Here is a 14867-nt window from a genome sequence, read left to right on the forward strand (position 1 = left end):
TATTTAAAATAAATTTATTCTAAGGGCAAATTTGTTTATCACTACAAAGTCTCCTTACTTTATATATAAGCTTTCTGTTTTATATTTGTGTTGCAAATTTTTACTCATTTATTTATTCAGTAAGCATTTGACCACCTACTTATACTTCAGACTATGATTTAATGTGCTAAAAATTATTACAAACCAATTTATTTAGCTTAGATATTTTTATGTTATGAACCAAATTCTTATTTCTTGAAAGAAAATACATCTGGAAAGCAATATGTGAGGTATAGACATCTGTGTAGATCAATATTGGATATTTTACCCTCTGTAATTGGTCAAAGCTCTATGGAATAGCTGTTGAAATATTCATTATTATACCAGGCTTCTGACACAATATCAATACTTATTGGGTAAGATATTCTGTTTGAGGCTATGCATATATTTATGAGCATTGACAATACGCCAAAATGGAATAAGAAAATCGCACACTGTTAGCTTCCACTGAATATAAATGGATAAGAATGGGTAAAATTTCTTTGCTAATCTCAGACATATTAAGTACCTTAAAATGTTAACAGAATTTGAATCCACAGTGGATGTTAAGATCAAATTTCAAATAATCTATCACTGATAAATTGACTATCAAAATGCAGAAAACAAAAACAATGCAGGTTATAAATTATTTTATAGTCTCTTTTAGAGATAAAGAGATGTCATAATTTTGTAATAAGTATTCTTGGCAGAAAGGGAGTATCTTTTCCAATCCTGTATTTAAAAAAAATCATGTTCACAATCTTTGATTATCTTCAAAAATATTTCATAGGTTATGTAAACATTAATAGCTAAGAGCGAGGATGAGGTTGGAGGTACAGTCTTTGGTCTGTTTTCCCAATAATTTCAAAAACATGTGTTCCTGACACTACTGGTTTGAAATTGTTGTTGGAAACATAAAATAAATTACCAGTGACTAACAAGAGCAATTTACAGAAGATACACGACCTAGTTCGCTAGTCAGCAGGCATAGGCTGCACATGGAATTACTATAGTAACCAAAACTAATCAAGAGCAGACACCACTTTCTAATTACAGCTGGAAGCACTGGACCTTGTGCACTGCACCAGTAAATTGGCCCCAGCAGATTCAAAATGATTTCACTGTTTGTCATTATAGACGTTAGCTAAGGCAGGGTATTTAAAGAACATGGTTTCTGCAATTTGTTAAAGGTATTATACCCGTTTTTATAGTCTAGTTCTGTGAATGTAATATTACACTTACTAGTATAATATTGTAATTAAAAGGCATGTCGAATTCCATTTAAGAATTAAAGAAGGTTTTAAAAAACAATGTTTTTTTATGGTAAGGAGTGAAAGTGTAACTAAAGAAACAAAAAGTGGGAAATAAATGAAAAACTTTGTTAAATGACTTTCCTTTATGACTGATTTTTATCATAACACTATCTCTGGACAAGCTTGGATAAATTCTTTCATTGATCTAAGCTTCCAAGTTCTCAATTATACAGTTTGGATAAGAATAATAACTTTATCTTCCCTTAGTAAAACAATTAAGAGCATGAATATTCAAGAACGTCTTTCTGTCACTTTTTATGGTAGGTCTATTGGTGTCACATTCTCCTAATCTTCCTTCATCTGAGAATGTCTTGATTTCCCCTTTATTCCTGAAGGATAATTTAGCCTGATATTGAAAGTGGGTCCTGACTTGCCTTTTCTTTCAGTATTTGAAAATGTGCCATTTCCTTCTGGCATCCATGGTTTATAATAACATATCTGTCATTTGAATAGTTTTACCACTCTAGGTAAAATGTCATTTATCTTTCTCTTTTCAGAGTTTTTTCTTTGTCTATAGTTTTAGAAGTTTGATTATGGTGTATCTTGGTGTGGATTTCTTTGGGTTTATCCCATTTGGAATTTGCTCAGCTTCTTGAATCCTCCATAATTTGAATTTGAATCCATAATGGATGTTAAGATCAAATTTCAAATAATCTATCACTGATAAATTGATCCTCCATCCAGACTTTAGTTGGGCTGTCCATCCCCAGTTGGGACTAGAGGTTCTCCACGCATCCCTTTGGCACTTCAGTAGGCACACAGGCTCTCAATTCTAGGTACATAAATAATTTTCACCCCTTGTCAATGTCCTGTGGAAGCTAAGTAAAACTCAAGGTGGAGAGAGGTGAGGAATCTGAAGCCTTTAGTCTTTGGGGAACTGCCATACCATGATGGCATGGGTGCAGCCTGCATGACTCTCTCAACTCTGTCCCCAGAGTTTCAGATGGGAAGTGGTGTAAAAGCTTTCAAGTTCCTTTTGACTTTGTTTAGCCAAAGCTATCAAGGATTTGCTATGATTTCTCTAGGGTTTTGACTCCAAGAGGAGGCAAAATTGGAAGCAGACTTCCACACATATCTAAACGCTTTTCCAAATCCTCTCCGAACTCCTATGCCTATCCCAGAAAATAATTTGAATCTCTTTTCTATAGAAAGACTGGTCTAATGTCATCACATAACCTTCCCTCATAATGTGGTTCATTGCATAATTCTATGGTCCGAGTCTTCCTGACTTTCACTCTTTCTGTTTTTTTCGTGAGGAAGACTGGCCCTGAACTAATATCTGTGGTTTATCTTCCTCTTATTGCTTGACGAAGATGGTCTCTGAGCTAACATCCATGCCCATCTTCCTTTACCTTGTATATGGGATGCTGCCACAGCATGGCTTGATGAGTGGTGTGTGGGTCTGCGCCCAGGATCTGAACAAACTAACCCCAGGCTGCTAAAGTGGAGCACGCAAATTTTACCACTATGCCACTGGCTGGCTCCCAGACTTGCACTCTTAATATGCACATCTAGGTTTTCAGAATTCAAAAACAGACAAACAAGCACCACAAAAGTTTTGAAAACCCTGTTTAGGATCCTGTTTGATATCGTTGTTCTAAGTTGTATCTTCCCTCTCCCCAAGGAAATCAGAAGGTTTTACTCACTGGTGGAGGAGAGAAATGAAGCCACAAGGAATATTGGCTATCAAAATGTTATAATGTCATAGTAGGATAGAGTTAGGTCAAAAAATCCAACAAATAAAGAGGTTTTGGAGTGTATCTTTTAGGAACAAAGGAAAAGCCAGTATAGATTTACCTTTAATTTTGATGAGGAGGGGAAGAGAAGGGAAAGAAATCACCATTATTCTTGGAATTGAGATTAAAAATGAGTGTAGTTGCAACTTCTTGTGCCTCACACATTCAGCTATTGCTTCTTTTTTTAAAAAGTGGCACTAACTCTGATGGAAATAGCAGTTTCTAGTTGAATGACCAGCATTGGAGAGTCGGGGAGGGAGTTCTGGGGCCTGCAGGAAGAGAGGGTAACATTTTTTGAGCATCTCCTATTTGCCAGGTACTTTGTTAGGCTTTTTACTTACATTATCTTATTCAATCACCACAATAACCTGGCGAAATACATGGCTTTGTCCCCATGATATAAGTAAGGAAATGGAAGTTCAGAGAACTTGTCCAAGGTCACTCAGTTAGTCAGTGAAAGAGTGAATTATAACTCTACTCTTTCCAAAACTTAGTTCTTTTCTCTGCTGCACTGATTTACAGTGTGTGGGCCATTGACCCAGGGTTCTTGGGAAAACATTTATAGAATGTCGAATTCATATTTCCTTATGTATATTCCGAATTCATGGATACTGATATTAGACTGCTCAATGAGAGCATGCAGAAAGTCTGGACCGAGTTGTCCATGTTCAACAGAAAAAAGAGGAAAAGAAGTAGAATGGAAAATATGAAAACACACCACAACAACAGGAAAGAAAGAAAAATGAGAAAGAGAGGAGGGAATGAGGAAGAAAGAGTTTGTTTAGCATGTAATAAACAAAGGTGACTCTATTCTTGAAGAAACCTAACCCGAAGGAAAGGGTGAAATTCCCCAGTTGTTCTTCATACTATAGAAAAACAGAATGAGCTAATGAATTCTGTGAAAAAAAAGAGCTCAAAGGCAATGGATGGAAATGGAGATGCAAAACTAAAGAAACAAATCGTGATCCAAATCTACTATTACAGAAATAAGAAGTAAATTAGACTTTTGATAAAGAGAATTCCAATTTACTGACGGAGAAAGATTTGAGCTAATCTTAGGAATTATAAAAGGTGGATGTGAAAGAAAAACACTAGGTAAAAGAGAAGATAAATGTGAAAGATAAAGACAATTTAATAGAAGGGTAATAAAAGGCATTAAAATATCCTTGGAGTAGACAACCTCCGAAAATGGAACAAATGAGAATATTCAAAGATATAAAGGAACAAAAGATCCCCTGAATCAAGAAAAAATCTAAATCTAAAGAATGAAGAAGAATACCACATTCTAGAAAAACTCAACAGCAAACAATCAAGTAACATGTGCTGATTAATTTACTGCACTTCAAGCGTCAAAGCAGGAATTTTGAGAGGGCCAGATGGAAAAAATGAGTCAGCTATGAAGAAAAAAATCAGGTGGGCCTCAGATTTCCCTGTAGCAAGGTTGAATGCCACCAGGAAAATAAGCAATACAAATAGTGCTTTGAAAGAGGGAGAAAAATGGTGCAAGAATATTATGCTAGTCTTCATATTTTTCTCAAGAAAAAGGTAGCAGGTAGAAATTCTTAATCATGAGAGAACTTAGGAAATTTAGTTAAAAAATTAAAATAACCTACTTATATATGAGATCCAGTCAACTGAAAGAAAAACGGAGGAGTCTTTGCAAAAATGAGTGCAACTCCCATTTCCACGAGAGAGTGGAGCAATGGCACCCAAATTTCAGTCATGAATTTTGTACTCAGTTGTATTTCTTTTTAATGTCATGACAGCACTCATTCTCAAGGAGGCAAGAACTCAAGAAATGTTTCAGACACGAAACCCTTGTAAAGAAATCTTTTAAAACAACGTTCGAACAAATGAAGATTAACAAATTAAAGAGCATAAATATGGAGGCAGATTGGTAGTAAGTCTTGAATCTATTCAAATGTGTATGCATGTGTAAAGTATAAGGCATATTATAAATCTTGACCAAGTAACAAATATTTAACTGATAAAAAATGGGAGATGGATAGAAGGGAAAAGGGAGAAAGTAGAAAATTTCTTCATCTTTGCAACAAAAAAGTCAATCAATACTGTCCCAAATTAAAATACGGCTTGACAAAAGTCTTCAACTCTTCTTGTTCCTAATCTTTTTCTTTCTTTCCTTATCTGACACTTTGTTGGCTTCCAGGTCTACGCTGAAAAAATTGTGGCACTGGTAATTTGTCTATTGCCTTCCAGGTCTACTTCTCACTCTGTCCTTGCTCTGCTCTACAAGTCATGGGCCTAATCCCTATGAGCTATGTTTCCCAGGCCTCTTTGCCCATAGACTTCCAATTGAATTTAGCCAATGGGAATCACTGGGAGGGAGATTGAGGGATGAGGAGGAGCCAACTTAAGTCTTCCTCTCTCTCTCTCTCTGCTTTGGATACCATCTCTGGCCATAACTATCTTCATGATTCCAACACCCAAAGAACAGCCTCCCTAGACCCACCTCCCTCCAGGCAGTGGAGGCTCCTGTACTCTGATAAAGGGCTTCTTTCTTTGTTCCTGGATGCTGATGGCTTCTTGCTCTTTTTAATAATGATTGCTTCACTACTTGTAGCTGTTTTAACTAACTCCTCAAAGTAAATTTCCTCTAATAAACCTTCTAATGGACCACCTGGCATGGCCTCTGTTTTCTTGATTAGACCCTGATAGTTATATATTTTCCGTAGAGGGATCTTTAAATCATTAATATCTCTTAACTATTTATTAGCAATTTCTTAAGTTATATTTCCATGAGTTTTGCTGTTAAATCCAATTTTTGTAAAGTTATTTTTGTCTATTTACTTGTATACTTATTAGCTACCTACCTAAATCCCTATTTATACATCCATATACATGTGGCTCTGGATACAAGTACCAACGTACATATAGATATGGACATTGATCTATGCATTGAAAAGTATCTGGCAGTTCAGTTGAATTTAATGGTTGTTATTTCTAAATAGTAGGGTAAGGTCTGATTTTCACTTTCTTATTGGCACTTTTGTTGAATTAAAGTAAGCATGTGTGAATTTTTTATATTTAATAAAAGTGCCAAACATTTTCCTTAGAAATAATCTTTTTGAATGCAGTCGAAGAAATATATCAATATAGCCACCATCTAATTGATTTGGTAACTGCCACCCAGGTGACCAGACACATTAATTTTATACTTACCAGCAGGACATTGATTTGATGAACTTTAAATGTGGATTTGTAGACTCTATGGTACTGATTTGTGTCTTTTTTGAGAGCAATTGTGTGGCAATCAGATACATTTTCTCCCCGGACTACTAATATATAACAGCAGAAGGCACAGAGATGAGAGAAGCCAGAGAAAAGAGATAATTGGCTAAATTATAAAACAAAGTGTGTGCATGTATGTTGCTATAAGCAGTTATGTATAACTGACCACCAAACTTTTTGGTCGTTTATTTGTTTTTATTTTATTTATTTTGCTAGAAGTTGTTTTCCTTTTTAAAAGGTTAAGGGGAAAGACATACCTTATTTATAATTATATCTGTTAGTTAACAATGATTTGTTTGTAACTCTGAGATGGGGGTACCAAATCAAGTTCTTTTCAAACATTCTTTTGAGTCAGGAAGATTGATTGAAAAGCAGAAATGATTGTGACCTTTCTGCAGCCAGAAATTGCAAACTATTGGCGTGTCTTAAAAGGTAACATGTTGGTTAACATTGTCTATTAGTTGTCAAATAAATTTCTACCTTTTTTAATGTCCTAATTATGGATAAATACATAAAGACACACTGATAAGATTAGAAGAAAGAAATAAAAGAATATAACACTTATTCAAATGTCCAATTTTACATTAAATTGAATAAAAGAAATTTGCTTGTTGTGTTTTAAATATTCTATTCTGAAACTCTTGTATGAGTAAAAATATCTGCTTTACAATGGCTTCTTGGAGATATAAATACGCATAATGAATAATTTAAATAATAACCCAGTTATAGAATAACTTTCAAAAGTGGGCACTCATAACATTTTAAAGACAGGATATTATTGTTTAAGTTTTTGCTGCCCTAACCATTCCTTTAGGCTATTCCAAGGGAGGGATACTGCTAAGCTTTAACTGAGTCCAGAAATTGCTAAGGGGGAAATCTTTTTAAAAATCACTGATAGTACTGCCATTTATTTGGTTCATAACCAGTCCTCATTCTTTTTGGTTTCTTTTTGTTTTTAATTTTGAACCCATACCATGTCAGAGAGAAGTTAGCCACTAAAATGAGTGACTTCAAGTTGACAAAGACTCTCTCCCCAACTATATTTTAGTTAAGCTCCTCTGAACCCTCTTTGCAGCCACCCCTCAGTGTTGGCCTCTGTCCAGTCCTGTCTTCGGTCTGCTCAATCCAGTCTTAGAAAATAATCCTGCTAAATCATCTCTCCACCCTTGATATTTGATCACTCCTGATATCTGATCAGGTTCTCCATCTCCTACTTTGGTTATCTGAGTCCTTGGCCGCCTTTAGCAAGAACCCTGTAAGGCCAGTTTAGCAAGAATCCCCCTGTCTTTGATGTCTCCTATTAGTAATTTTCCATCCACTGTGCCAACCGCCTTCCTGCACCCTGCTAGTTGGCTATAAATCCCTGGCTGTCTTTGCTTTATTCAGTGTTGAGCCAGACCTCCCCTATCGTAACAGTCTTGAATGAAGTGTTGCTTACCATCTTAAGGAGTATCAGAATAATTTTTTTTCTTTAACAGAGTCACAATAGCAAGATAAATCAAACCTGAAGAAGTAGCTTTCTAGGGTTTTCTGTATAACCTGAGCATAGGTAGGAGAACATAGAAATAGGTATTATGCTTTCTACTTTGAGGTTCATAACCAATCACTGAACAGAGGGTGTGGTGCAAGCACAAAGTAAGAACAAGTCATGAAAACAAAGAGTATTTCATTTACATGAAATTTACTAGGCTAATATTCTTGGAAATGCCATAGACAAAACTTATCATGATTTGGGCGAGATACTTGACAAAATATGTCATGGTATCTTTGTGTGCCAGATGGAGGAATATGAGCTGGGTGATTGTTGATTGGGCCCATTGATGTATTAAGTAGCCCCCACTCCACCACCCACCCTCTGCATCCTCAATTTACTCTATTACCTGTTTTATTTTTGTCATGGCACTTATCACTCTTTGGGATTACTTGTTCATTTATTTGATTATTCACTTAACTTATTTCTTCACAGCACTATGTAAGCTGGGTGCTATTATCCTCCTCATTTTACAGATGAGAAAACATAGAAATTGAAAGTTAAATAACTTAGTCAAGCTTATACACCCATGACTACTGCGTAGTCCCACCTTCCTTAGCCAAGATTGAAGATGATGAGTTTTTGTGCACACATGAATGGCTGCTCATGACTCAAAAAGGCATGCGAGGTACTGGGCTTATGGCCCCTAAAATCTCTTCTAAGCTCCACTGCATAGTAAGGATTCGTTGGGGCAGTAAGCAGAGTGGCATAAGCTGTTTAGACTTACTCAGTCCTGGAGATCAGAGCGACTGGGGAAATCTAAGACTAATATTAATTAAGTAATCATCCTTTCACTATTTAAAAGGCCATTTCAATGATCTAAGCAAAATTCATGAAACAATTTAAATATTTGACAAAATTTAGTGGCCCAATGGTGCTAATACAGAAATAGAGATGATCCTAAAGGCAGCCAATTAAGATATACTTATATATAAGTTTGAGGGGCTAATGCTCTGCAGACAGTTGCAAATATGAAATTAGAATTTAAAGAGTTATAAATAGATATGTAGCATTTTACATAAATAGCACTAAGCATGATGGCCACAAGACTTGATTAGCTCTCTAACAAAGTTGGCATAAAATCTGTCTTTGGTCTCAGGCTTTTTGTCTTCCACACTTTGTATGCTGAGTTATCATGTGAAGAGGAACAAAATTTGCCACCCCAAATGTATCTCCTTAAGATGAGGATTATTTTAGCCCGACTATTTTTAAGAAATAAAAGACTCAGAAAGTTTTTCTTGTTACCTTCCCCTTAACTGCCTAACAGATTTTAGACAAAGGGCCTGAAATAGGAACAGAGCTATCTCCAGAGATATTTATAAAGAATTTGGGCTAAGTATGGTGGGGGAGAGTCAGGAGGGCCTAGAGATCAGAGCCATCTCCGTGTCCCATTGTCTCTGCATGGCATGACAAACATTTGTTTCCCAAACATTTGCTTTGCCATCTCCATGTGAATTCCCTTCCTCCCCTTTGAAGTCCCAAACTGCCACCCCCAACATCCTCTTTTGTCTTCGGTTGAGGATGGTATTTAAGGTGGTAATTTCGGCCATTTAGATAAGTTATTCAGTTTTCCTGGGTCTCTCTTGTGTATGTTGTTAAACTTTTGTTTGATTTTTTCCTGTTAATCTGTCTCACGTCAATTTAATTCTTAGACCAGCCAGAAGAACCTAGAAGGCTAGAGGAAAATTTCTTCCTCCTTTACACATGCAAAAGGAGAAAGAAAGATCTTAAGAGTTGGTATACAAGAAGATGAGAGGAAGACAAAAGGGGCGTGATGTCATGAAAACTGAAAAGAGTATTTCAAGGAGAGGATGGTCCATGGTGTCATCTGGAAACAGCAGGTTGAAAGGAATGGAGGCTGCCTTAGATTTGATTAAAAGAAGATTTTTGATAAATTGCGAATGAGTAGTTTCTCAGGGCTTGTGAGGAACAGAAGGCAGTTTTTAGAAGATTGAAAAAACTGTATCAATGCAATAAAGGCTTAGAAAACAGACTACAGACCACTGACTGACTTGAAAAACTCATTGTGAATAGAAATGTTATAGTGTACTTGATCAGAACCCAACATTTGGAACCAGGCAGATATAGGTTGGAACCCTGTTGAGCAAAAGACTTGGTTTCTTCATCAGAAGAAAATGATGATTATAATAGTATCTACCAACACAGTCCTTGTAAGGATAAATAATATAGTGCAAGTAAAATATTTAGAACTGCGTTTGCTTAATGCTCCAGGGTATGACAGCTATTATTATTCAACGATAGTTGCAAGAGGCGAGTGAGAGTATTTTGGGGTGTATGTTCATGTGTACTGTGTATTTAAAATGGTTTTGTGTGAGGTGTAAGGGGCAGCATAATGGAGATTTGTAGTTTCCACCTTCCAGCAGGCAGTGACTCCTAGGTAACAGCATCCTGCTCTACTTTGGAAAAACTATGCTCTCTTTTGGCTACAGTTCAGTGAGGTTCTGGTTAAGGTGCTCTGCTCTCACTTAGGCCAAAATATGAAAAATTGATTGGAGTCAATTCCTCTTAATCATGGTGTCTTGACAGACTTGAGCTGTTGTCTGGATCCTTAGAGCTTCCTGGTTTCTGGCCCTTTCCTGTTTTTTCCAACTATTCCTGTAAGTCTATGAGGAACACATATGCTTCCAATAAATTTTCTTTTTCATAGGTTGGCCTGGGACAATCTCTGTTGTTTGTGACCATATAATCCTAACTGATATAAAGAAGAACCAGAAAGGAGTTAGAGATTTAAGACATTAGGGAAAGAATAAGAGTGGATGGAATTCAAAGACAATGGATGGAAAAGTTACTTTGGAGCAGAAGGTAGGCTCTCTTTCATCTAAGATTACAACAGCAGGGGGCGAACAGAGCTACAGACAAGAGTGCGTGGGAGCAGAAGGTATTGGGGAACTTAGACATGAAAACACAGGTAGATGGCCTTGACCTCCCTCAAGAAAAATACTACATGGTCGTTCCCTCTGAGTAAGGATGGAGGAAGGAAGAACTTCAAGGACTTTAAGAAGTGGGACTTTAGGAAGAAAGAAGATGTGAAATAACCATAATGAGGGGTCATTTGGAAAGAGATTTTTCAGGCATTGGCAGGAAAACTTCATATTAAATTACAGGAGAAAGAGCACTGAGTACGCTAATATATTTTCTTCTGTCATGATTAAAACATACTATATCAGTGAGCCTTATCTAAGCCAGGTTCCTTGTTCTTTGACAGCTAGTAATGATGAAAAGTAATTACTCTAAATCAACCAAGTTGAAAAATTAGATTTTCAGTCACAGTAAAATGTTTGAGTGTGAAAGAGTAATGAAATCTTGGGAATTAGTACATAGTACCACGGGGAACTCAAAGCATGATGTGCCCTAAAGAAACAGAAAAATAATCACATCCATGCCACATCTGTCAGAAAGGTGCAGGAAACATTACTTATTGGCTGCCTTTGTCACTGAAGTATTGAGGAGATTAAAACGAAAATCTTGAATTATTTATATGAAAAGACTATGACTTCAGAAAAAAATACCTTCTAGTTCTTACAGCCGATTTTATCTCAGCTCTCTAGACCAGAACTGAGCAATAGAACTTTTGTGATGATGAAATGTTCTGTAGTGACAAAGATAATTTTAACACATATGATCTGTGCTGTCCAATACGGTAGCCACATGTGCCTGCTGAGGACCTGAAATATGCTAGTGCAACGAAGGAAACAAATTTTTAATTTTGTTAGAGTTAATTTTAATTAAGTTAAATTTAAATAGTCACATGTGATTCGCGGCTGCTGTATTGGACTGCACAGCCCTAGATCATATATACTCTATTCATCTAGCGATAATTTAAAATCATGTATGTAATATCCAAGAATAATCCAGATGAATGGTATAGATAATAATGTAAGAACAACTAAAACAGCTAGGATTCAATTGTAGTTTCAATTTGTTTGCAAAAAGTGTACTAATTTTTGTTACATATACTAATGCTGTCACATATTTCCAGCTTAAGTTAAAATGAAAATAGATCTCTAGACTCTTAATTAAAGGCGACCACTATTATCAAAACCATTATAATCACAAAAGATAATTTAACATATGCATAATATTTTTTAAAAAATTGTACAGTATGTATTGATGTTTAAGAAATAGTTCCACTCCGAAATATCAGGGAGCTGGGGGCAGTGGAGGTCAGAGAAAAAGTTATTCAGATATTTCTATCCTGGTTCACATATCCAGCAATGCACTGCAACCTTTGAGATTTTCTTGCTTCAAAACACCCAATCAAATGAGGGAGGTAGCATAAGTAATTTCAAGGTAGATTAGTAAAGGACATATAAGAAAGTACAGAGGAAGAAGACGGACAATCTTCCTCAAGCAAAAAGAGGAAGATTGGCAACAGATGTTAGCTCAGGGCCAATCTTCCTCACACACACGCAAAAATAAGGTGTCAAATGAAAAGTGTAACTTTCAGTCGGTAATATGGGAGTGTTAACTTTATGTAGGAAAGCTATCATATCTGTATATCGGTTGTTGTAAAGATGCTACCAATATCATAGGAAAGCACAGCACCTAATGTGGCTCATGGAGAATTTAGAGATAACTTAAGTTAACATACGTATGGGAAAAACATACAAGTAAAGATAGTATTAAGGCAGTACTTTGCTCATTTATCAGTAGCAATATGAGTATTGGATTCAGATAACTAAAAATTAAGTTAAATCCACAGACTGTAATAACTATGTTCAGCACAGCTTGCCTAATGCTCAAATAGATTACAAAATGAGTTCCGCCCTGAACATACGTTTTGATTTGGATATCTATCCTCATAGCCATTTTTTTCTTCTCTTACCTTTATATTTCATATTGACTACATTAATTGCCAGAGTTGGAAAACTGCAATTAGCTCAACATTTCAATTTCCCAAAATGAATTCCACGAACACTGATTTCAAAGGATGTCAACAACTTGCAAAGCAGAAATTTAAAAAGTAAATAGGTTACTGAGGAACCCTTCAGAACTGTGAATATGCTAATACATATCATTAATTTCCAATTGAGAGACATTTGAATTTTATTAAAAATTTTGAAAAAGTATTGTTGAGGGCCTGCTCTTTGTTCTGTTATTCACGGCACTTGCTAATGACAGTCTGGCAGACGTCATTCAGCACCATCGTGATGGGTGTGGGGACCACTGCAACGGACTTTCCATAGTAGAGGAAGGGGATGGGGGCAACTCCAATTTACAAGGAGAAGTGGAGATGTTATAGCCAAGGAGCAGGGAGCGGGGATCAGTAGACGGAAAATCATCAAGAGGAAACATCAGCGGTAAGGCAGATTCTGGCTGAAAACGATCAGCAGACTTGTCATTAAAGGCAGGCCAGGGGGTCAGACATCGCCGGAGGGATGGTGGAAGAGGAACTGGATCAGATTTGAGGGTGATCACATACTGAGGGTGGGTGTTTCTGATTCAACTGACTTAACAGTACTCTTGCTAAAATTGGGCTATGCAGAAACGGACAAGGAAGCCTAAAATTCAGGGTCTAGTTGAGAAGAGAGTTCAGAGGAGCCTGACTAAAGTTTGGTCAAGGAGAGAGTCTTCGTCAGTTAGGCTGGATATAATAGACCTGAATCCCACCGTCATGGAATTTATAAACCAATGGGGAAGACAAAGACAAATGCGAAACAAACACACATATATGTAAGCAAACATATTTAGAAGTAAAAGATACATAAAGATAAAATGTGGTATTTCCCCCAGTAAGACTACATGACCATATTTTGCTCACAGTACTAGTGTTAGTAGGAATAACTTGGGTAGATTTTGATTAGAAATTTTCTAATCTGTTCATTTTTCTTTATGTGATTCAACAAATTTTCCTTTTGTAACTGATAAGTAATGCATTCTCAAATATAATTCCTTTCCATGCGGCAATGATTTTTGTGTTTTGGTTGCTCTGATATTCTTACAGTCCTAAGAAACAATTGTGGTAAAGAACCTGAGGATTTTGAAACATAAGGTTTTTCCTTTTTGATTTCCAGTCATAAAACAACGTTATTTTACTGTAGTCATGAGTGAATTCCAACAACAAAAATAATGCAATATCTGGTAGAATGTATTAATATGTATTATATATTTTATTATACAAAATACATATAATATAATAAATACATTACCTCAATAACAACTGAATCAAATCATATTTTCCTAGACCATTTGAGAGAGAAGTAACGACTGATTCTCCATTCCCTTAGTGAGTATACACATTTATTATTTAAAATGAAGCCCCTATGTTTTTGTTTATTTTAATATAATAAATATCTTAGATTATATATGAAGCATATTTTTGTAGAATGATATTTTATCTGTTTTTTTTTTGAGGAAGATTAGCCCTGAGCTAACATCTGCTGCCACTCCTCCTCTTTTTGCTGAGGAAGGCTGGCCCTGAGTTAACATCTGTGCCCATCTTCCTCCACTTTATATGTGGAATGCCTACCACAGCATGGTTTGACAAGTGGTGCCATGTCTGCACCCGGGATCTGAACCAGTGAACCCCGGGCCGCCAAAGCGGAACGTGAGAACTTTGCTGCACCACTGGGCCGGCCCTGATATTTTATCTTTTAAACTTTACCTTTTATAATATATTTACTTAAATTAATGGTAGTGAATTTCCACTGCATTGGTTTAATAGTGGTCCCCTATCAGTCTGGAAAAGATTATCCCCCATTTTAGCAATGTAAATAATAACATTTACAATGAAACTTGAGTGAGTATTAAAATATATACAACATAATAGATCATTTGGACTATTGTCCTAATTTTTAAAGATATAATTAACAAAAGTTGTTTTTCTATTCCACACATATTTTGCTTTTGAGTCATTTTTCTGGTGTGTCTATTTTTCTAGGCAAGAACAAGGACTGTATGAGAGATGATGTATTTCTACTGAGTACATGTGAGTAATACAGAAAGGAGAATTTGAGAAAACTTTCTGGCCCCAGATTTCCAGTGATATATGCCACTTGT

This window comes from Equus quagga, chromosome 14 (genome assembly GCF_021613505.1).
Source record: "Equus quagga isolate Etosha38 chromosome 14, UCLA_HA_Equagga_1.0, whole genome shotgun sequence".
In the NCBI taxonomy this organism is placed as follows: Eukaryota; Metazoa; Chordata; class Mammalia; order Perissodactyla; family Equidae; genus Equus; species Equus quagga.